Genomic DNA, 5,453 nt, shown 5'->3' with positions numbered 1-5,453 from the left:
GTAGAAGGGTTTCTGTTGGTAGTTGTTCTGGTTTTGATAGTCATGTTCCTTCTTGTACCATGTACCCTGAGCATTGACATAGTACATATCTTCTTGGCATTCTACTCCATCAGCTTCAGAAACCATATGTAACTCCTCCTTCTTGTTCTTTTCTGATAGTAGCATGTCAATCTTTTCTTGTATTGCTTTCAGTTCTCTTTTTGTGGTCATATCTTCTCCTCCCCCACTTCTGTCTCTTCTGTCATATTCATCATTGTAGACAGAATCACTTTGTGCCATGTTCTCCAAGAGTTCTAATGCATCTTCGACAGTCCTCCCCAAGTAGTTTCCATTGCTTGCAGTGTCAAGCTGGCTTTTGAATTTAGGCAAGACTCCTCTGTAGAATGTGCTTAGCAAGCTCTCATTGTTGAAGCCATGGTGTGGACATTGAGACAAGTATGTTCTGAATCTCTCCCATGCCTCTGAAAATCCTTCAAGTCCTTTTTGTTGAAAACCAGAGATCTGATTTCTAAGGTTTGCAGTCCTTGTAGCAGAGAAGAACTTGTTGAGGAAGGCCTTCTTGCATTCATCCCAAGTTGTGATAGTATCACTTGAGATGTTTTTCTCCCAAGTGTGAGCCTTGTCTCCCAAAGAGAAGGGAAACAATCTGAGCTTGAAAGCATCCTCTGAAACTCCATTTGTTTTTGACAAGCCACAGTATTTATCAAATCTGTCAAGGTGATCTAGTGGGTCTTCCAAGGCAAGTCCATGGTACTTGTTGTTTTCAATCATGTTGATGAGGCTGGACTTGATCTCGAAATTGTTGTTGGCAACTGGCGGTCCCCTAATGCCCAACCTATTCCCATTTATGTTAGGTTGATCATATGTACCGATGGCCCTAGCTTGGCGTTGTGGTTGTCTAGGTCGAAGGTTGGCAGCTCCTTGACCATTGCCCTCTTGAGCAGCTCCAGGAGGAACTTCTTGGACATTTTGTCTATGATCATCAACTTCATAGACACCTTCCGGTTGATTCGGGTTTCTCTCCATCTCAAGCCCCAATCTATGTAAGTGGGCTTGCTTTTCTCTTTCTCTTCTCTGTCTTCCCAACTCTCTTTCTAAGGCTTTGATGTTTTCCACTCTTGGTTCAAGATTTGTTGATCCTTTGCTTCTCAAGTTCATGCACCTGTCATCCAAATATATATGAAGATAGATAATTAGTAACTTAAAAACAAAGTAAAACTCAGTCTCAAGCAAAGACTCAAACGCAATGTCACAATCAGACTAGGATTGGCAACGGCGCCAAATTGATAATAGGTTTTTCTGCCTATTGCAAATGTTGTAGTGTAGGGGGGTGAATGTCGAACCAGTCCTAGTGATGTGAATCAGTGAGAATACAAGTCATTTCTTAAGCTAAGCAGATTCAATAGTTGTGAGTGTGTGACAAGTAACAATAGCAAACAGAGCAATACAACAAGGTTTTAATCAATTTAGACAAGTGAATCCATGGGTAAGGGAATTGACTTCAAGTAACTAAGATCCAATCTAGGTGACAAGCTTTCAATCAAAGTAATCTCTTAAGTCTAAACACAATTTTAGACAAGTCCTATGTCTAGGTAAATGTCCATTTGCTTAGAAATCATTAAACATCAAATGTCTTTGGCTTAATTCAATCAAGCAATCTTTAAGTTCAAGTTTAATAACTATCTAGCAATTTTAACATCAAGTGTCCTTGGCTAATCTCACTAGAGCTTAGTTGAGTTGATTCAAACACTTCATCTAATCATGTCTGATGAGAAGTGTTTAGAAATCAGGTTTAGAGTGATCAAGACTAAACAAGCATTAAAAATACTCAACAAGCAAGTTCATACAAGGATCTAATACAATAACACCATAGATCTTCACTAAGTTACTCTAATCTCCCTAACCCATGAATTCTTAAGGAAACTACTCACTAATCTCCATGAAAACACTTAATCTCATAATAGATTGAAGCATATTCAAGTAGATACAACAGAGAATAAAGATAAACAAGGATTAAACAAGCAAAACGAAATTAAAACTCAAGAACAGATGATGAACAATTGAAGAACAGCTCAAGAACACTAAGAACAATGATATTTCAAAGAGAGAGAGTTTTGACAAGTTAAATTATTACAAAGTTAGATAATGATGTTTCTTGCCCACTCTTATGATAAAAAGAAAGCAGATATTATACATAAAAGTAATAAAAATCGTGCAAAGGTAAGGTGGGTGGAAGAAAGTGGGAAGTTGGTTAATCCCATCAACTTTCCAGTGGTCCCCGGCAAGGGTTGATACACCTGTAGTAAATCGATTATAACTTATCCAATACAGCTCCAAATGACTTGAAACCACTTCCATTGGAAAGCTAACTCAATTTCCAGTGTCTCCACCAATTTTGAGCTTCAGAAAAGATCTTTAAGGCTTTCATCCGTGTTCATCTTTCACTCTCCGGATTCGGGAGCGACCTCGCTGTGTCGCTGCGAGAGGTCGCTCCGGATTCGTTGTCTCCGGGTGATCAATACGCGAGCGACTCTTCCCTGTCGCTCTAGTGAGGTCGCTCCAGACTGGTGACCAGAGCGACTTGGTGGTGTCGCTCCGGACTGGTCGCTCCAGACTGGTGATCAGAGCGACTTGGTGGTGTCGCTCCGGACTGGTCGCTCCCATCCCTTGCTCGCCCAATGACCACTCTAAACACTCCTTTTTGAGCTCCAAATGCCTCCAAGTACTCCATGTGGTACTCCAATACCTGATAAGGACTCATGTATGCAAAATGCAACCTAAACATGGCTAAATCCTAATCTATATGATCAAAATGCACATGGATGAATGGATAAAACAATAGAAATATGCAAGATATCAGGAAGCTTGCAACATCAACGTGCTACACTTTATGATGGTTCCATCCTTGAGTTTGAGTCCAGGCTACACAACTTTGACATTGGTTCTTGCTTAGAGGTCCTCCTATTACCTGCTCTCTACTCTAATACTTTTTTTTTTTGCGTGTGTGTTTGTTCTGTCTAATTTTAATTCACGTATAATATGTTCAGAATCTGAGTACATGGAAGAAGATCAAGCGCTGTGAGTTTTGTGAACAAATTCTAAGCTTGTTTCACCCCCAAGCTCCTGATTGTCTCAACACCAAACTATGAGTACAAATACAATTCTCCAGCGGTCTACACCAGTAGCCCAAGAAGAAAAACAAAGCTGAGTCACAACTTCCCAAGTTCAGGAACCATGACCACAACCTCGAATGGACAAGCGAACAGTTTGACTAGTGGGATAGCTAATAAGCTCCGCAAACGCCTACGGTGAGGAGTTTAGTGGTGAATGTAGAGCCCGGGTTTGCTTCTCAGATACGCTCTTGTTTAAACGGGAAGCTTTAGAAGTTGTAGAAGAATCGATGCATAAAGGGATACGGGGAATGGAGGAAAAAAGGACTGATCATTTGATTAGAGTGTCAGTAGAGTATATTGCAAGCAATGTCATCGATATATAAACTCAAATCTTGCTTAGTTCTTTAGCCTCGGTTCTGAAACGAACCAAACATGCTGGACCGAGTTGCACCAAACTGAATTTTTTTTTGTTTATGTTCGGTTATTTTGGTTCTGAACTGATATTACATACATTTTCAAAATTGATTAGGTTATTAGTTAGGCTAATTCGTTTTTGTAAGTTTAAACCATACATTTTGGTACTAATATATTTCGAAATCCAAAATAATCTAGTTACAAATTTATATAACCCAATTAAAACCCAAACCAAACCATAATTTGTTTCGGTTAAATTTATGTATGAAAAAAGTAAACCAAACCCGTGCCACTAATAATCAAACCCTAACCTTCAAACCAGTTGATCCAAATAATCATTACGCATATTAACCCCAACAATAAGTTTAAAAATAAGTTGTAATGTGGCGGTTACTTGCCTATAAATATTCGAATGATTCATTCGAAAAACCCTTCCCACGCTCTTTCATCTCTTCCCCATTCTTGATCTCTCTCTCTCTCTCCCTTTCTCTAAGTTTCTTTCATCTTCTCCATCCTCATATCATCATCATGATCATGTGGACTCAACATGAATTACAAGTTTTTTTAAAAGCAATGGAAACAGTACCGGAGTCCTCTCGGAAAGTCGACGTCATATCGGAAATTATGAAGAAACCATTGGAAGAAGTCGCAAGTGCGTACGAGAAATTAATCCAAATCCAGGTGGCTGATGCTCAGATTGTCCAAAACAGGTAACATCAATCACACGTCTCTTTCTTGATTTGGTTTACGGAAAACAGAGAAAGAATCATATGAGAATCTTTGATTAGCTCATGGTCTGTAAGGGAACGTCATGGATGAGATTTGTGCTTACCTCAAGGAGTTGAGCACAAACACATCTCCTCCTATGGAAAACATCAATCCCAGGTTTGTTTTATTCTTTCTTGATTTAATTTTTTAGGTTATTCTGAAAGCTAATTTAATCAAACTTTTTATTGGTGGATTAAAGCATGTGGAGCTTTCAAGATATGCATCGATGTGACTTGGCTATGACTAAAGTATCAAATGGGATATAGCAGATCGGTTCAACATCATTGCAACTATAATCAACAAACCATTGAATGAAGTGGTTTACTACTCTTCATTGCTCGATCCAAGCCCAACTCATGTTCTTGATCAGTCTATTGTACCCTTCGTACAAGAGAAGAACTCAGGTCATTGGACAGCTGCCGAGCATGAGTAAGCGTTTCTTTAGTTTTAAATAAGTTTTCATTTTCTTGTTTGTTTGTTAAATGTGATTAAATTTTTTTTTTTTCCTTATGGCAGAGTTTTTGTTCAAGCGCTGGAAACATGTCGACACAAAAAAGGTAGAATCAGCTGGAGGGCCATGAGCGAGATAGTCACGACAAGAACTAAAGGTCAAATCAAGGACCACTACGACAAGGTTGTGAAGAAACGCACTTGATCATTCTCAATCAGCCGGAACGCTCACAACTCTACTTAGACACTTCTCCTTTTCTTTTTGGGAAACAATGTTAAGGTAGTTTTAGTATTTATTTTGCCTGCAATATGCGATTGATAGAGCATACAATGTAATCACAGACATCTAAATGATACAGAATACAACTTCAATTACTGAATTTTGAGATATGGCGCTAAAACCAGACAAACACATCCAACTTAAACTAAACATAACAGTGACCTGTAAAACACCTCTTGGTGTATTCTTGTGTTGTTTGATTGAAGTTTCAGCACCTGTGTATGAATCAACAGAAAAGTACATAGAAAAATTAGCATTCAACCTCAGAGCCAAGCTACGATAGTATTTATAACATATCTCTGTCCCCAACGAGTACATCAACTCACCGTTTTGTTAAACTTCCCAATGGTTGCCAATAGGAATGTTCCAAGTGGAATGACCTTTCTAGTACCTCACCTGTTTGGTTTTTAGGACGAAAGCTATAAACA

The 5,453-nt window shown here is 38.8% G+C and overlaps 1 non-coding gene across 1 annotated transcript; it reads left to right on the top strand.

Annotated features, from left to right (window-relative positions):
- Positions 1-409: 409 nt before the first annotated feature.
- On the top strand, positions 410-516 carry LOC125581072. Its single transcript, XR_007318783.1, has one exon. It is a non-coding gene; the product is annotated as a small nucleolar RNA R71 (small nucleolar RNA).
- The last annotated feature ends 4,937 nt before the right edge of the window (positions 517-5,453 follow it).

Source organism: Brassica napus, chromosome C1 (genome assembly GCF_020379485.1).
Source record: "Brassica napus cultivar Da-Ae chromosome C1, Da-Ae, whole genome shotgun sequence".
NCBI lineage: Eukaryota > Viridiplantae > Streptophyta > Magnoliopsida > Brassicales > Brassicaceae > Brassica > Brassica napus.
Note: the sequence above shows the minus strand (reverse complement) of the source record. Positions and strands in the feature narration are given on the sequence as shown.